This window comes from Mustela nivalis (assembly GCF_964662115.1).
Source record: "Mustela nivalis genome assembly, chromosome: 12".
Lineage (NCBI taxonomy): Eukaryota > Metazoa > Chordata > Mammalia > Carnivora > Mustelidae > Mustela > Mustela nivalis.
In genome coordinates, this window is record NC_139031.1 from 6,669,974 (window position 1) to 6,685,269 (window position 15,296).

At 44.5% G+C, this 15,296-nt stretch overlaps 2 long non-coding RNA genes across 2 annotated transcripts; one reads left to right on the top strand and one right to left on the bottom strand.

Moving 5' to 3' along the window:
- Nucleotides 1-10,185: 10,185 nt before the first annotated feature.
- LOC309845770 lies at nucleotides 10,186-10,668 on the bottom strand. The gene is made up of 2 exons (XR_014301504.1): nucleotides 10,559-10,668; nucleotides 10,186-10,274 (listed from the first exon to the last, which is right to left on the bottom strand). It is a non-coding gene; the product is annotated as an uncharacterized lncRNA (long non-coding RNA).
- A 2,384-nt stretch (nucleotides 10,669-13,052) lies between these two features.
- On the top strand, nucleotides 13,053-13,822 carry LOC309845406. Its single transcript, XR_014301275.1, has 2 exons — nucleotides 13,053-13,376; nucleotides 13,712-13,822. It is a non-coding gene; the product is annotated as an uncharacterized lncRNA (long non-coding RNA).
- Nucleotides 13,823-15,296: the final 1,474 nt, after the last annotated feature.

A 15,296-nucleotide genomic window follows, 5' to 3' on the forward strand; every position in this document is an offset into this window, starting at 1 on the left:
GTTCTACTTCTGCTTTTGTCTTCTTCTTCTTCTTCTTCTTCTTCTTCTTCTTCTTCTTCTTCTTCTTCTTCTTCTTCACTTCTTCTTTACTTCTTCTTTTCTTCTCCTTCTCCTCCTCCTTGTCCTCCTCCTTCTCCTTCTCCTGGTTCTGGTTCTCAGACTGCTTCTGCTGCTTTTTCTGGTACTCGTTCTTCTTCTGCTCTTCTTCTGGTTCTCATTTTTCTTCTTCTTCTCCTCCTTCTTCTTGTTTTGTTTTTGCTTCTTCTTCTGGTTCTTGTTCTTCATCTGCTGTTTCTGCTTCTGCTGCATGTGCTTCTCCTTCTCTTTCTCGTCTGCTTCTGCTGCTTCTTCTGCTTCTGGTATGGCTTCTTATCTGCTTCTGTTTCGTTGGGGTTCTCGTTTCGCCTGTGCTACTTCTGCTTCTTTCCCTTCAGTTTCTTGCTCTGCTTCTGCTGCTGCTTCTTTTACTTCTGCTTATGCTTTTTCTTCTATTTTTGCCTCTTTTTCTGCATCTCGATCTGCCTCTGCTTCCTCTGCCGCTGCTCCTTCTGTTTCTATTTCTCGTTCTGCTTCTGCTGCTTCTGCTTCTCCTTTTCTGCATATCGTTCTGCTTCTATTCTTCTATTTCTACTTCTTGTCTTACTTCTGTTTCTTGTCCTTCTGCTTCTATTTTGTCTGCTTCTGCTTCTGATTCTTCAGCTGCTGTTTCTGCTGCTGCTGCTGCTCCTCCTCCTCCACCTCGTCCTCCATCCTCATCTTCTTCTGCTGCTGCTTCTTCTGGTTCTGGTTCAGCTACTGCGTCTCCTTCTTCTGTTTATAATTGTGCCCCTGTTGCTTCTCCTTCTTATTCGACTTCTGCTTTGGCTTCTTCTTCTGGTTCTCATTCTGGCTCTGCTGCTTCTGCTTCAGCTTTTTCTTTTCTGTTTCTGGTTCTGCTTATGGTGGTACTTCTACTTCTGCTTTTGTCTTCTTCTTCTTCTTCTTCTTCTTCTTCTTCTTCTTCTTCTTCTTCTTCTTCACTTCTTCTTTACTTCTTCTTTTCTTCTCCTTCTCCTCCTCCTTGTCCTCCTCCTTCTCCTTCTCCTGGTTCTGGTTCTCAGACTGCTTCTGCTGCTTTTTCTGGTACTCGTTCTTCTTCTGCTCTTCTTCTGGTTCTCATTTTTCTTCTTCTTCTCCTCCTTCTTTTTGTTTTGTTTTTGCTTCTTCTTCTGGTTCTTGTTCTTCATCTGCTGTTTCTGCTTCTGCTGCATGTGCTTCTCCTTCTCTTTCTCGTCTGCTTCTGCTGCTTCTTCTGCTTCTGGTATGGCTTCTTATCTGCTTCTGTTTCGTTGGGGTTCTCGTTTCGCCTGTGCTACTTCTGCTTCTTTCCCTTCAGTTTCTTGCTCTGCTTCTGCTGCTGCTTCTTTTACTTCTGCTTATGCTTTTTCTTCTATTTTTGCCTCTTTTTCTGCATCTCGATCTGCCTCTGCTTCCTCTGCCGCTGCTCCTTCTGTTTCTATTTCTCGTTCTGCTTCTGCTGCTTCTGCTTCTCCTTTTCTGCATATCGTTCTGCTTCTATTCTTCTATTTCTACTTCTTGTCTTACTTCTGTTTCTTGTCCTTCTGCTTCTATTTTGTCTGCTTCTGCTTCTGATTCTTCAGCTGCTGTTTCTGCTGCTGCTGCTGCTCCTCCTCCTCCACCTCGTCCTCCATCCTCATCTTCTTCTGCTGCTGCTTCTTCTGGTTCTGGTTCAGCTACTGCGTCTCCTTCTTCTGTTTATAATTGTGCCCCTGTTGCTTCTCCTTCTTATTCGACTTCTGCTTTGGCTTCTTCTTCTGGTTCTCATTCTGGCTCTGCTGCTTCTGCTTCAGCTTTTTCTTTTCTGTTTCTGGTTCTGCTTATGGTGGTACTTCTACTTCTGCTTTTGTCTTCTTCTTCTTCTTCTTCTTCTTCTTCTTCTTCTTCTTCTTCTTCTTCTTCACTTCTTCTTTACTTCTTCTTTTCTTCTCCTTCTCCTCCTCCTTGTCCTCCTCCTTCTCCTTCTCCTGGTTCTGGTTCTCAGACTGCTTCTGCTGCTTTTTCTGGTACTCGTTCTTCTTCTGCTCTTCTTCTGGTTCTCATTTTTCTTCTTCTTCTCCTCCTTCTTTTTGTTTTGTTTTTGCTTCTTCTTCTGGTTCTTGTTCTTCATCTGCTGTTTCTGCTTCTGCTGCATGTGCTTCTCCTTCTCTTTCTCGTCTGCTTCTGCTGCTTCTTCTGCTTCTGGTATGGCTTCTTATCTGCTTCTGTTTCGTTGGGGTTCTCGTTTCGCCTGTGCTACTTCTGCTTCTTTCCCTTCAGTTTCTTGCTCTGCTTCTGCTGCTGCTTCTTTTACTTCTGCTTATGCTTTTTCTTCTATTTTTGCCTATTTTTCTGCATCTCGATCTGCCTCTGCTTCCTCTGCCGCTGCTCATTCTGTTTCTATTTCTCGTTCTGCTTCTGCTGCTTCTGCTTCTCCTTTTCTGCATATCGTTCTGCTTCTATTCTTCTATTTCTACTTCTTGTCTTACTTCTGCTTCTTGTCCTTCTGCTTCTATTTTGTCTGCTTCTGCTTCTGATTCTTCAGCTGCTGTTTCTGCTGCTGCTGCTGCTCCTCCTCCTCCACCTCCTCCTCCATCCTCATCTTCTTCTGCTGCTGCTTCTTCTGGTTCTGGTTCAGCTACTGCGTCTCCTTCTTCTGTTTATAATTGTGCCCCTGTTGCTTCTCCTTCTTATTCGACTTCTGCTTTGGCTTCTTCTTCTGGTTCTCATTCTGGCTCTGCTGCTTCTGCTTCAGCTTTTTCTTTTCTGTTTCTGGTTCTGCTTATGGTGGGACTTCTACGTCTGCTTTTGTTTCTTCTTCTTCTCATTTTTATTCTCCTTCTCCTTCTCCTCCTCCTCCTCCTCCTCTTCCTCCTTCTTTTTCTTCTTTCTACTTCTCTTCTTCTCCTCCTTCTCCTCCTCCTTCTCCTCCTCCTTCTCCTTCTTCTGGTTCTGGTTCTCAGACTGCTTCTGCTGCTTTTTCTGGTACTCGTTCTTCTTCTGCTCTTCTTCTGGTTCTCATTTTTCTTCTTCTTCTCCTCCTTCTTCTTGTTTTGTTTTTGCTTCTTCTTCTGGTTCTTGTTCTTCATCTGCTGTTTCTGCTTCTGCTGCATGTGCTTCTCCTTCTCTTTCTCGTCTGCTTCTGCTGCTTCTTCTGCTTCTGGTATGGCTTCTTATCTGCTTCTGTTTCGTTGGGGTTCTCTTTTCGCCTGTGCTACTTCTGCTTCTTTTCCTTCAGTTTCTTGCTCTGCTTCTGCTGCTGCTTCTTTTACTTCTGCTTATGCTTTGTCTTCTATTTTTGCCTCTTTTTCTGCATCTCGATCTGCCTCTGCTTCCTCTGCCGCTGCTCCTTCTGTTTCTATTTCTCGTTCTGCTTCTGCTGCTTCTTCTACTTCTGCTTTCACTTTTTCTACTGCTTCTGCTGCTTCTTCTGGTTCTGGTCCAGCCTCTGCTGCTTCTGCTCCTGCTGCTTGTGCTTCTCCTTCTTCTGTTTCTCGTTCTGCTTCTGCTGCTTCGTCACTCTTGCTTTCGCTTCTTATGTGCTTCTGCTTCCTCTTCTGTTTATCGTTTTGCTTCTGCTTCTTCTCTTCTGTTTCTCATTCTGCTTCTGCTGCTTGTCTTTCTCCTTGTGTTTCTCATTCTGCTTCTGTTGCTTCTTCTACTTCTGCTTTGGCTTCCTCTTTTTTTTTTTTTTTTTTTTTTACTTCTAATTCTGGGTCTCGTTCTGGCTCTGCTGCTTCTGCTTCAGCTTTTCCTTCTTCTGTTTCCCGTTCTGCTTCTGCTGCTTCTTCTACTTCTGCTTTGGCTTCTTATCCGCTTCTGCTTCCTCCTCTAGATCTCGTTTTGCCTTTGCTGCTTCTGCTTCTCCTTCTTCTGCTTCTCTTTCTCATTCTGCTTCTGCAACGGCTTCTCCTTTTCTGTTTCTCGTTCTGCTTCTGCTGCTTCTGCTTCTCCTTATCTGCATATCGTTCTGCTTCTATTCTTCTATTTCTACTTCTTGTCTTACTTCTTCTTCTTGTCCTTCTGCTTCTATTTTGTCTGCTTCTGCTTCTGATTCTTCAGCTTCTGTTTCTGCTGCTGCTGCTGCTCCTCCTCCTCCACCTCCTCTTCCATCCTCATCTTCTTCTGCTGCTGCTTCTTCTGGTTCTGGTTCAGCTACTGCTTCTCCTTCTTCTGTTTATCATTGTGCCCCTGTTGCTTTTCCTTCTTATTCGACTTCTGCTTTGGCTTCTTCTTCTGGTTCTCATTCTGGCTCTGCTGCTTCTGCTTCAGCTTTTTCTTTTCTGTTTCTGGTTCTGCTTATGGTGGTACTTCTACTTCTGCTTTTGTTTCTTCTTCTTTTCATTTTTATTCTCCTTCTCCTTCTCCTCCTCCTCCTCCTCTTCCTCCTTCTTTTTCTTCTTTCTACTTTCTTCTTCTCCTCCTTCTCCTCCTCCTTCTCCTCCTCCTTCTCCTTCTTCTGGTTCTGGTTCTCAGACTGCTTCTGCTGCTTTTTCTGGTACTCGTTCTTCCTCTGCTCTTCTTCTGGTTCTCGTTTTTCTTCTTCTCCTCCTCCTTCTTCTTGTTTTGTTTTTGCTTCTTCTTCTGGTTCTTGTTCTTCATCTGCTGTTTCTGCTTCTGCTGCTTCTGCTTCTCCTTTTCTGCATATCGTTCTGCTTCTATTCTTCTAATTCTGCTTCTTGTCTTACTTCTGCTGCTTGTCCTTCTGCTTCATGTTTTCTGCTTCTCCTTCTGATTCTTCAGCTGCTGTTTCTGCTGCTGCTGCTGCTGCTGCTGCTGCAGCTGCTGCTGCTCCTCCTCCTCCACCTCCTCCTCCATCCTCCTCTTCTTCTGCTGCTGCTTCTTCTGGTTAAGGTTCAGCTACTGCTTCTCCTTCTTCTGTTTATCATTGTGCCCCTGTTGCTTCTCCTTCTTATTCGACTTCTGCTTTGGCTTCTTCTTCTGGTTCTCGTTCTGGCTCTGCTGCTTCTGCTTCAGGTTTTTCTTTTCTGTTTCTGGTTCTGCTTATGGTGGTACTTCTACTTCTGCTTTTGTCTCTTCTTCTTCTTCTTCTTCTTCTTCTTCTTCTTCTTCTTTCTTCTTCTTCTTCTTTCTTCTTCTTCTTCTTCTTCTTCTTCTTCTTCTTCTTCTTCTTCTTCTTCTTCTTCTTCTTCTTATTTCTTCTTTACTTCTTCTTTCTTCTCCTCCTCCTTCTCCTTCTTCTGGTTCTGGTTCTCGCACTGCTTCTGCTGCTTTTTCTGGTACTCGTTTTTCTTCTTATCCTCCTCCTCCTTCTTCTTTTTTTGTTTTTGCTTTTTCTTTGGTTCTTGTTCTTCATCGGCTGTTTCTGCTTCTGCTGCATGTGCTTCTCCTTCTCTTTCTCGTTCTGCTTCTGCTGCTTCTTCTACTTCTGGTATGGCTTCTTATCTGCTTATGTTTCGTCTTGGGGTTCTCGTTTTGCCTGTGCTGCTTCTGCTTCCTCTCCTTCAGTTTATGCTCTGCTTCTGCTGCTGCTTCTTTTACTTCTGCTTATGCTTTTTCTTCTGTTTTTGCTTCTTCTTCTGGTTCTCGTTCTGCCTCTGCTTCCTCTGTGGCTGCTTCTTCTGTTTCTGTTTCTCATTCTGCTTCTGCTGCTTCTTCTACTTCTGCTTTCACTTTTTCTACTGCTTCTGCTGCTTCTTCTGGTTCTGGTTCAGCCTCTGCTGCTTCTGCTCCTGCTGCTTGTGCTTCTCCTTCTTCTGTTTCTCGTTCTGCTTCTGCTGCTTCTTCTAATTCAGCTTTCCCTTTTTCTACTGCTTCTGCTGCTTCTTCTGGTTTTGGTTCGGCCTCTTCTGCGTCTGCTCCTGCTGCTTGTGCTTCTCCTTCTCCTGTTTCTCGTTCTGCTTCTGCTGCCTCTTTTACTCTTGCTTTTGATTCTTATCTGCTTCTGCTTCCTCTTCTGTTTCTCGTTCTGCTTCTGCTTCTGTTTCTTCTTTTCTGTTTCTCGTTCTACTTCTGCTGCTTCTTTTACTCTTGCTTTTGCTTCTTAACTGCTTCTGCTTCCTCTTCTGTTTCTCGTTTTGCTTCTGCTTCTGCTTCTTCTTTTCTGTTTCTCGTTCTGCTTCTGCTGCTTTTGCTTCTGCTTCTCCTTTTCTGGTTCTCATTCTGCTGCTGCTTCTGCTTGTGTTTCTCCTTGTGTTTTTCGTTCTGCTTCTGTTGATTCTTCTACTTCTGCTTTGGCTTCCTCTTCTGTTTTTGCTTCTTCTTCTGGGTCTCGTTTTGGCTCTGCTGCTTCTGCTTCAGCTTTTTCTTTTCTGTTTCTGGTTCTGCTTGGTGGTACTTCTACTTTTGCTTTTGTTTCTTCTTCTTCTTCTTCTTCTTTTCTTCTTTTCTTCTTCTCCTCCTTCTCCTCCTCCTTCTTCTCCGCCTTCTCCTTCTTCTGGTTTTGGTTCTAAGACTGCTTCTGCTGCTTTTTCTGGTTCTCGTTCTTCTTCTGCTCTTCTTCTGTTTTTCGTCTTTCTTCTCCTCCTCCTCTTCCTTCTTCTTTTGTTTTTGCTTCTTCTTCTGGTTCTTGTTCTTCCTCTGCTCTTTCTGCTTCTGCTGCATGTGCTTCTTCTCTTTCTCGTTCTCCTTCTGCTGCTTCTTCTACTTCTGGTATGGCTTCGTATCTGCTTCTGTTTCGTCTTGGGGTTCTCTTTTTGCCTGTGCTGGTTTTGCTTCCTCTCCTTCAGTTTCTTGCTCTGCTTCTGCTGCTGCTTCTTTTACTTCTGCTTATGCTTTTTCTTCTGTTTTTGCTTCTTCTTCTTCTGGTTCTCGTTCGGCCTCTGCTTCCACTGCGGCTGCTTCTTCTGTTTCTGTTTCTCGTTCTGCTTCTGCTGCTTCTTCTACTTCAGCTTTCAGTTTTTCTACTGCTTCTGCTGCTTCTTCTGGTTCTGGTTCAGCCTTTCCTGTGTCTGCTCCTGATGCTTGTGATTCTCCTTCTTTTGTTTCTCGTTCGGCTTCTGCTGCTGCTTCTACTTCTGCTTTGGATTCTTATCTGCTTCTGCTTTCTCTTCTGGATCTCGTTTGCCTCTGCTGCTTCTGCTTTCCTTCTTCTGCTTCTCTTTCTCGTTCTGCTTCTCCTGCTTCTGCAACGGTTTCTCCTTTTCTGTTTCTCGTTCTGCTTCTGCTGCTTCTGCTTCTCCTTTTCTGCATATCGTTCTGCGTCTATTCTTCTATTTCTGCTTCTTGTCTTACTTCTGCTTCTTCTCCTTCTGCTTCTATTTTGTCAGCTTCTGCTTCTGATTCTTCAGCTGCTGTTTCTGCTGCTGCTGCTGCTGCTGCTGCTCCTCCTCCTCCACCTCCTCCTCCATTTTCATTTTCTTCTGCTTCTGCTTCTTCTGGTTCTGGTTCAGCTACGGCTTCTCCTTCTTCTGTTTATCATTGTGCCCCTGTTGCTTCTCCTTCTTATTCTACTTCTGCTTTGGCTTCTTCTTCTGGTTCTCGTTCTGGCTCTGCTGCTTCAGCTTCAGCTTTTTCTTTTCTGTTTCCGGTTCTGCTTATGGTGGTACTTCTACTTCTGCTTTTGTCTCTTCTTCTTCTTCTTCTTTTTCTTCTTCTTCTTCTTCTTCTTCTTCTTCTTCTTCTTCTTCTTCTTTTCTTTTCTTCTTTTCTACTCCTCCTCCTCCTCCTCCTCCTCCTCCTCCTCCTCCTCCTCCTCGTCCTCCTCCTCCTCCTCCTCCTCCTCCTCATCCTCCTCCTCCTCCTCCTCCTCCTCCTCCTCCTCCTCCTCTTCCTCCTCCTCCTCCTCCTCCTCCTCCTCCTCCTTCTTCTTCTTCTTCTTCTTCTTCTTCTTCTCTTCTTCGTTTCCCCTTCTTTTCTTCTTCTCCCCCTTCTCCTCCTCCTTCCTCTCCTCCTTTTCCTCCTCCTTCTCCTTCTTCTGGTTCTGGTTCTCAGAGTGCTTCTGCTGCTTTTTCTGGTTCTCGTTCATCTTCTTCTCTTCTTCTTGTTCTCGTTTTTCTTCTTCTCCTCCTCCTCCTCCTTCTTCTTTAGTTTTAGTTCTTCTTCAGGTCTTGTGCTTCCTCAGCTGTTTCTGCTTCTGCTGCATGTGCTTCTCCTTCACTTTCTCGTTCTGCTTCTGCTGCTTCTTCTGCTTCTGGTATGGCTTCTTATCTGCTTCTGTTTTGTCTTGGGGTTCTCGTTTTGCCTGTGCTGCTTCTGCTTCCTCTCCTTCAGTTTCTTGCTCTGCTTCTGCTGCTGCTTCTTTTACTTCTGCTTATGCTTTTTCTTCTGTTTTTGCTTCTTTGTCTGCATCTCGTTCTGCCGCTGCTTCCTCTGCAGCTGCTCCTTCTGTTTCTGTTTCTCGTTCTGCTTCTGCTGCTTCTTCTACTTCTGCTTTCACTTTTTCTACTGCTTCTGCTGCTTCTTCTGGTTCTGGTCCAGCCTCTGCTGCTTCTGCTCCTGCTGCTTGTGCTTCTCCTTCTTCTGTTTCTCGTTCTGCTTCTGCTGCTTCTTTACTCTTGCTTTTGCTTCTTATCTGCTCTGCTTCCTCTTCTGTTTCTCCTTTTGCTTCTGCTTCTTCTTTTCTGTGTCTCGTTCTGCTTCTGCTGCTTCTGCTTCTGCTTCTCCTTTTCTTGTTCTCATTCTGCTTCTGCTGCTTGTGTTTCTCCTTGTGTGTCTCGTTCTGCTTCTGCTGCTTCTGCTTCTCCTTTTCTGCATATCGTTCTGCTCTATTCTTCTATTTCTGCTTCTTGTCTTACTTCTGCTTCTTGTCCTTCTGCTTCTGTTTTGTCAGCTTCTGCTTCTGATTCTTCACCTGCTGTTTCTGCTGCTGCTGCATCTGCTGCTGCTGCTCCTCCTCCTCCTCCACCTCCTTCTCCATCCCCATCTTCTTCTGCTGCTGCTTCTTCTGGTTCTGGTTCAGCTACTGCTTCTCCTTCTTCTTTTTATCATTGTGCCCCTGTTGCTTCTCCTTCTTATTCGACTTCTGATTTGGCTTCTTCTTCTGGTTCTCGTTCTGGCTTTGCTGCTTCTGCTTCAGGTTTTTCTTTTCTGTTTCTGGTTCTCCTCATGGTGGTACTACTACTTCTGCTTTTGTCTCCTCCTCCTCCTCCTCCTCCTCCTCCTCCTCCTCCTCCTCCTCCTCCTCCTCCTCCTCCTCCTCCTCTTCTTCTTCTTCTTCTTCTTCTTCTTCTTCTACTACTTCTTCTTCTTCGTTTCCCCTCTTTTCTTCTTCTCCTCCTCCTTCCTCTCCTCCTTCTCCTCCTCCTTCTCCTTCTTCTGGTTCTGGTTCTCAGAGTGCTTCTGCTGCTTTTTCTGGGTCTCGTTCTTCTTCTGCTCTTCTTCTGGTTCTCATTTTTCTACTTCTTCTCCTCCTCCTCCTTCTTCTTTTGTTTTAGTTCTTCTTCTGGTTCTTGTTCTTCCTCTGCTGTTTCTGCTTCTGCTACATGTGCTTCTCCTTCTCTTTCGCGTTCTGCTTCTGCTGCTTCTTCTGCTTCTGGTATGGCTTCTTATCTGCTTCTTTTTCGTCTTGGGGTTCTCGTTTTGCCTGTGCTGCTTCTGCTTCCTCTCCTTCATTTTCTTGCTCTGCTTCTGCTGCTGCTTCTTTTAATTCTGCTTATGCTTTTTCTTCTGTTTTTGCTTCTTCTTCTGCATCTCGTTCTGCCTCTCCTTCCTCTCCAGCTGCTCCTTCTGTTTCTGTTTCTCGTTCTGCTTCTGCTGCTTTTTCTAGTTCTGCTTTCACTTTTTCTGCTGTTTCTGCTGCTTCTTCTGGTTCTGGTCCAGCCTCTCCTGCTTCTGTTCCTGCTGCTTGTGCTTCTCCTTCTTCTGTTTCTCGTTCTGCTTCTGCTGCTTCTTTACTCTTGCTTTTGCTTCTTATCTGCTTCTACTTCCTCTTCTGTTTCTCGTTCTGCTTCTGCTTCTTCTTTTTGTTTCTCGTTCTGCTTCTGCTGCTTCTTCTACTTCTGCTTTGGCTCCTTTCTGTTTTTCCTTCTTCTTCTGGGTCTCGTTCTGGCTCTGCTGCTTCTGCTTCACCTTTTCCTTCTTCTGTTTCTCGTTCTGCTTCTGCTTCTGCTTCTTCTTTTCTGTTTCTCGTTCTGCATCGGCTGCTTCTTTCACTCTTGCTTTTGCTTCTTATCTGCTTCTGCTTCCACTTCTGATATCGTTTTGCCTCTGCTTCTGCTTCCGCTTCTTCTTTTCTGTTTCTCGTTCTCCTTCTGCTGTTTCTGCTTCCGCTTCTCCTTTTCTGGTTCTCATTCTGCTTCTGCTGCTTGTGTTTCTCCTTCTGTTTCTCGTTCTGCTTGCTGCTTTTTCTACTTCTGCTTTGGCTTCTTCTTCTGTTTTTGCTTCTTCTTCTGGGTCTCGTTCTGGCTCTGCTTCTTCTGCTTCAGCTTTTCCTTCTTCTGTTTCTCGTTCTGCCTCTGCTGCTGCTTCTACTTCTGCTTTGGCTTCTTATCGGCTTCTGCTTCCTTTTCTGGATCTCGTTTTGCCTCTGCTGCTTCTGCTTCTTCTTCTTCTGCTTCTCTTTCTCGTTCTGCTTCTGCTGCTTCTGCCACGGCTTCTCCTTTTCTGTTTCTCGTTCTGCTACTGCTGCTTCTTCTACTTTTGCTTTCACTTTTTCTACTGCTTCTGCTGCTTCTTCTGGTTCTGGTTCAGCCTCTGCTGCTTCTGCTCCTGCGGGTTGTGCTTCTCCCTCTTCTGTTTCTCGTTCTGCTCTTGGTGCTTCTTTACTCGTGCTTTTGCTTCTTATCTGCTTCTGCTTCCTCTTCTGTTTCTCGTCTTCTGCTTCTGCTTCTTCTTTTTGTTTCTCGATCTGCTTCAGCTGCTTCTTCTACTTCTGATTTGGCTTCTTCTTCTGTTTTGGCTTCTCCTTCTGGGTCTCATTCTGGCTCTGCTGCTTCTGCTTCAGCTTTTCCTTCTTCTGTTTCTCGTTCTGCTTCTGCTGCTGCTTTTACTTCTGCTTTGGCTTCTTATCTGCTTCTGCTTCCTCTTCTGGATCTCGTTTTGCCTCTGCTGCTTCTGCTTCTCCTTCTTCTGCTTCTCTTTCACGTTCTGGTTCTGCTGGTTTTGCAACGGCTTCTCCTTTTCTGTTTCTCGTTCTGCTTCTGCTGCTTCTGCTTCTCCTTTTCGGTATATCGTTCTGCTTCTATTCTTCTCTTTCTGCTTCTTCTCTTACTTCTGCTTCTTCTCCTTCTGCTTCTATTTTGTCTGCTTCTGCTTTGATTCTTCAGCTGATGTTTTGCTGCTGCTGCTGCTGCTGCTGCTGCTGCTGCTGCTGCTCCTCCTCCTCTACCTCCTCCTCCATCCTCACTTCTGCTGCTGCTGCTTTTTCTGGTTCTGGTTCAGCTACTGCTTCTCCTTCTTCTGTTTATCATTGGGTCCCTGTACCTTCTCCTTCTTATTCGACTTCTGCTTTGGCTTCTTCTTCTGGTTCTCGTTCTGGCTCTGCTGCTTCTGCTTCAGGTTTTTCTTTTCTGTTTCTGGTTCTGCTTATGGTGGTACTTCTACTCCTGCTTTTGTTTCTTCTTCTTCTCCTTCTCTTCTTCTTCTTCTTTTTCTCCTTCTCCTTCTCCTCCTCCTTCTCCTTCTTCTGGTTCTGGTTCTCGGACTGCTTCTGCTGCTCTGTCTGGTTCTCGTTCTTCTTCTGCTCTTCTTCTGGTTCTCGTTTTTCTTCTTCTTCTCCTCCTCCTTCTTCTTCTTTTGTTTTAGCTTCTTCTTCTGGTTCTTTTCTTCCTCTGCTGTTTCTGCTTCTGCTGCATGTGCTTCTCCTTCTCTTTCTCGTTCTGCTTCTGCTGCTTCTTCTACTTCTAGTAGGGCTTCTTATCTGCTTCTGTTTTGTCATGGGGTTCTCGTGTTGCCTATTCTGCTTTTGCTTCTTCTCCTTCAGTTTTTTGCTCTGCTTCTGCTGCTGCTTCTTTTACTTCTGCTTATGCTTTTTCTTCTGTTTTTGCTTCTTTGTCTGCATCTCGTTCTGCCTCTGCTTCCTCTGCAGCTGCTCCTTCTGTTTCTGTTTCTCGTCTGCTTCTGCTGCTTCTTCTACTTCTGCTTACACTTTTTCTACTGCTTCTGCTGCTTCTTCTGGTTCTGGTTCAGCCTCTGCCGCGTCTGGTCCTGCTGCTTGTGCTTCTCCTTCTTCTGTTTCTCGTTCAGCTTCTGCTGCTCTTTTACTCTTGCTTTTGCTTCTTATCTGCTTCAGCTTCCTCTTCTGTTTCTCGTTTTGCTTCTGCTTCTGCTTCTTCTTTTCTGTTTCTCGTTCTGCTTTTGCTGCTTCTTTTACTCTTGATTTTGCTTCTTATCTGCTTCTGCTTCCTCTTATGTTTCTCGTTCTGCTTCTGCTTCTGCTTCTTCTTTTCTGTTTCTCGTTCTGCTTCTGCTGCTTCTTTTACTCTTGCTTTTGCTTTTTATCTGCTTCTGCTTCCTCTTATGTTTCTCGTTCTGCTTCTGCTTCTGCTTCTTCTTTTCTATTTCTCGTTCTGCTTCTGCTGCTTCTTTTACTCTTGCTTTTGCTTCTTATCTGCTTCTGCTTCCTCTTCTGTTTCTCGTTTTGCTTCTGCTTCTGCCACTTATTTTCTGTTTCTCGTTCTGCTTCTGCTGCTTCTGCTTTGCTTCTCCTTCTGGTTCTCATTCTCCTTCTGCTGCTTGTGTTTCTCCTTGTGTTTCTCCTTTTGCTTCTGTTGCTTCTTCTACTTCTGCTTTGGCTTCTTCTTTTGTTTTTGCTTTTTCTTCTGGGTCTTGTTCTGGCTCTGCTGCTTCTGTCAGCTTTTCCTTCTTCTGTTTCTCGTTCTGCTTCTGCTGCTTCTTCTACTTCTACTTTCACTTTTTACTGCTTCTGCTGCTTCTTCTGGTTCTGGTTCAGCCTCTGCTGCTACTGCTCCTGCTGCTTGTGCTTCTCCTTCTTCTGTTTCTCGTTCTGCTTCTGCTTCTGCTTCTTCTTTTCTGTTTCTCGTTATGCTTCTGCTGCTTCTTTTACTCTTGCTTTTGCTTCTTATCTGCTTCTGCTTCCTCTTCTGTTTCTCGTTTTGCTTCTGCTTCTGCCTCTTATTTTCTGTTTCTCGTTCTGCTTCTGCTGCTTCTACTTTGCTTCTCCCTTTCTGGTTCTCATTCTGCTTCTGCTGTTTGTGTTTCTCCTTGTGTTTCTCGTTCTTCCTCTGCTGCTGCTTCTACTTCTGCTTTGGCTTCTTATCTGCTTCTGCTTCCTCTTCTGGATCTCGTTTTGCCTCTGCTGCTTCTGCTTCTCCTTCTACTGCTTCTCTTTCTCCTTCTGCTTCTGCTGCTTCTGCAAGGCTTCTCCTTTTCTGTTTCTCGTTCTGCTTCTGCTGCTTCTTCTACTTCTGCTTTCACTTTTTCTACTGCTTCTGCTGCTTCTTCTGGTTCTGGTTCAGCCTCTGCTGCTTCTGCTCCTGCGGGTTGTGCTTCTCCTTCTTCTATTTCTCGTACTGCTTCTGCTGCATCTTTTACTCTTGCTTTTGCTTCTTATCTGCTTCTGCTTCCTCTTCTGTTTCTCGTTTTGCTTCTGCTTCTGCCACTTATTTTCTGTTTCTCGTTCTGCTTCCACTGCTTCTGCTTTGCTTCTCCTTTTCTGGTTCTCATTCTCCTTCTGCTGCTTGTGTTTCTCGTTCTGCTTCTGTTGCTTCTTCTACTTCTGTTTTGGCTTCCTCCTTTTTTTTTTTTTTATTTTATTTATTTTTTTTTTTTGCTTCTAATTCTGGGTCTCGTTCTGGCTCTGCTGCTTCTGCTTCAGCTTTTCCTTCTTCTGTTTCTAGTTCTGCTTCTGCTGCTTCTTTTACTCTTGCTTTTGCTTCTTATCTGCTTCTGCTTCCCCTTCTGTTTCTCGTTTTGCTTCTGCTTCTGCTTCTTCTTTTCTGTTTCTCGTTCTGCTTCTGCTGCTTCTTTTACTCTTGATTTTGCTTCTTATCTGCTTCTGCTTCCACTTCTGTTTATCGTTTTGCTTCTGCTTTTGCTTCTTCTTTTCTGTTTCTCGTTCTGCTTCTGCTGTTTCTGCTTCCGCTTCTCCTTTTCTGGTTCTCGTTCTGCTTCTGCTGCTTGTGTTTCTCCTTCTGTTTCTCGTTCTGCTTGCTGCTTCTTCTACTTCTGCTTTGGCTTCTTCTGTTTTTGCTTCTTCTTCTGGGTCTCGTTCTGGCTCTGCTGCTTCTGCTTCAGCTTTTCCTTCTTCTGTTTCTCGTTCTGCTTCTGCTGCTGCTTCTACTTCTGCTTTCACTTTTTCTACTGCTTCTGCTGCTTCTTCTAGTTCTGGTTCAGCCTCTGCCGCGTCTGCTCCTGCTGCTTGTGCTTCTCCTTCTTCTGTTTCTCGTTCTGCTTCTGCTGCTTCTTTTACTCTTGCTTTTGTTCTTATCTGCCTCTGCTTCCTCTTCTGTTTCTCGTTTTGCTTCTGCTTCTTCTTTTCTGTTTCTCGTTCTGTTTCTGCTTCTGCTTCTCCTTTTCTGGTTCTCATTCTGGTTCTGCCGCTTGTGTTTCTCCTTGTTTTTCTCGTTCTGCTTCTGCTTCTTCTTCTGCTTTTTCTACTTCTGCTTTTGCTTCTCTGTTCCCGCTTCTTCTTCTGGTTCTCCTTTTGTCTCTGCTGCTTCTGCTTTGCTTCTTCTTCTTCTGTTTCTCGTTCTGTTTCTGCTGCTTCTTCCACTTCTGCTTTCGCTTTTTTACAGCTTCTACTTTTGGTTTTTGTTCTCCTCTGCTTCTTCTGTTTTTGCTTCTACTGCTTCTCCTTTTTTTTTTTTTTCTTTTTCTGCTTCTTCTTCTACTTCTTCTTTTTTAAAAAAATTTATTTTTTATGATTTTCAGCATAACAGTATTCATTATTTTTGTACCACAACCAGTGCTCCATGCAATCCATGTCCTCTATAATACCCACCACCTGGTAACCCAACTTCCCACCCACCGCCCTCTGGAAGAGATTTATCTGAATTAAATAGAGAAGCAGAGAGATTCAATTATCATATGGTTTCATTTATTTGTGGATCATAACAAATAGCATGGGGGCTTGGGGAGTTAGGGAGGTTAAGGGAGTTGCGGGAAATTGGAAGGGGAGGTGAGCCATGAGAGTCTATGGACTCTGAAAAACAATCTGAGGATTTTGCTTTTGCTTCTTATCTGCTTCTGCTTCTTCTGGTTCTGCTTCTTCTACTTCTGGTTCTGCTTCTGCTTCTGCTTCTGCGTCCTTTACTCTGGCTCTGTTTTTTTCTTCTGCTTCTGCTTCTGCTTCTGCTGCTTCTACTTCTTCTGCTTCTTTTTCTGCTTCTTCTTCTTTTTTCTTCATTCTCTGCTGCTGTTGCTGCTTCTGCTTCTTCTTCTGCTTCTGCTTCTCCTTCTTT